General features: G+C 34.5%; 1 protein-coding gene across 1 annotated transcript in view; it reads right to left on the bottom strand.

Moving 5' to 3' along the window:
• SPAG1 (sperm associated antigen 1) overlaps window positions 1–2,175 on the bottom strand; it is a 64,108-nt gene that overhangs the window by 50,262 nt on the left and 11,671 nt on the right. The window lies entirely within an intron of this gene.

Below are 2,175 nucleotides of genomic sequence, written 5' to 3'. Positions count from 1 at the left end.
AAACAATTCCTTTTGCAATTACAACAAAAAGAGTAAAATACCTAGGAATAGACCTAACGAAACACATGAAGGACCTATACACTGAAAACTATAAGACATTATTAAAAGAAATTGAAGACACAGAAAATGGAAAGATATTCAGTCTTCATGGATTGCAAGAATCAGCATAGTTAAAATGACCTTATTACCCAAAGCAACATACACATTTAATGCAATCCCCATCAAAATCCCAATGGCATTTTTTAAAGAAATAGGACAAAAAAAATCATCAGATTTGTATGGAATCACAAAAGACCCTGAACAGCCAAAGCAATCCTGAGAAAAAAAGAACAAAGTCAAAGGTATCACTCTGCCTGACTTCAAGATACTACAAAGCAATAATAATCAAAACAGCATGGTATTGGCAGAAAAACATATGCACAGAATGATGGAACAGAATTGAGAGTCCAGAAATAAACCCCCGTATATATAGGCAAATAATTTTCAACAAAGGAGTCAAAAACACACAATGGAGAAAGGAAAGCCTCTTCAACAAATGGTGCTGGGAAAATTGGAAAGCCACGTGAAAAAGAATGAAACTAGACTGCTACCTGTCACCATACACCGCGATTAACTCAAAATGGATAAAAGACCTGAATATAAGACCTGAAACAATAAACTATATAGAAGAAAACATAGGTACTAAACTCACAGGCTTTGGATTTAAAGAGGATTTTATGAATTTGACCTCAAAGGCAAGGGAAGTAAAAGCAAAAATAAATGAATGGGACTACATCAAACTAAAAAACTTCTGCACAGCAAAGAAACCAACAATAAGATAAAGAGGTAACCATCTAAACAGGCGAAGATATTTGCAAACAATGCCTACGACAAGGGGCTAATACTTACTAAAATATATAAAGAACTTATACAACTCAACAATAAAAAACAAACATTCCAATTAAAAAATGGGCAGAAGACCTGGACAGACACTTCTCTCAAGAAGGTATACTAATGGCCAACTTACATGTGAAAAGATGTTCAACTTCACTCGCCATTAGGGAAATGCAAATCAAAACCACAATGAGATACCACTTCACATCTTAGAATGGCTATCGTCATGAACAGGACAAGTAATAACAAGTGCTGGAGAGATTGTGGGGAAAAGAGAATCCTCATACACTGCTGGTAGGATTGTCAATTGGTGCAGTCACTATAGAAAATAGTATAGAGGTTCATCAAAAAATAAAAATAGTTACCATATGACCCAGCAATCCCTCTTCTGGGCATTTACCACCACCACCCCAAACTGAAAATGTTTATCCATAAAGATATATGTACCCTGATGTTCATAGCAACATTATTCACGGTGACCAAGACATGAAAACAACCGAAGTGTCCTTTAATACATGACTGGATAAAGAAGATGTGGTATATATACACAATGGAATATTATTCAGCCATAAGAAAAGATGAAATACTTCCATTTGCAACAACATGGATGGATCTTGAGATTAGATGCTAAGTGAAATAAATCAGTTAGAAAAAGTTGAGAGCCATATGATTTTACTTACATGTGGGATGTAAAACTGAAAGCAACAAAAGAACAAAACAGAGACTCATGGACCCAGTTTAGTGGTTACCAGAGGAAAGGGAGGGAGGGAGGAAGGTAGATAAGGGAGGGAAAAAGACATCCCAGAGGAAGTACCTAGATAGAGAGAGAACTCTAACGATAATCTGAATAGTTCTATATCTATAAAGATATTGAATTCACAGTTAAAATCTTTCCTGTAAAGAAAAACCCAGGCCCAGATGTCAACGGTGAATTCTAGAAACAATTAAGGAAAAAAATAATATCGATTATACACAAACTTTTCTAGAAAATAGAAGAGAGAACATTTCCCAACTCATTCTATGTATTACCCTGCTACCAAAACCAAACAATGACATTACTAGAAAACTTTAGACCAGAATCTCTCATGATTATAGACACATAAATCCACAAAATTTTGGCAAATCAAATCCGGCAATATATAAAAAAGACACATTATGACCAAGTAGGGTTTATCCTGGAATGAAAGGTTGGTATAACACTGGAAAACAGTGAACTACATAATTTACTTTACTAACAGATTACAAAGAAAACTGTATGTTCATCTCAATAAATGCAGAAAATTCATTTTACAAAATTCAATT

This window comes from Pteropus vampyrus, unplaced genomic scaffold (assembly GCF_000151845.1).
Source record: "Pteropus vampyrus isolate Shadow unplaced genomic scaffold, Pvam_2.0 Scaffold287, whole genome shotgun sequence".
In the NCBI taxonomy this organism is placed as follows: Eukaryota; Metazoa; Chordata; class Mammalia; order Chiroptera; family Pteropodidae; genus Pteropus; species Pteropus vampyrus.
The sequence above is the reverse complement of the archived record's forward strand: the minus strand, read 5'-3'. Positions and strand labels throughout refer to the sequence as shown.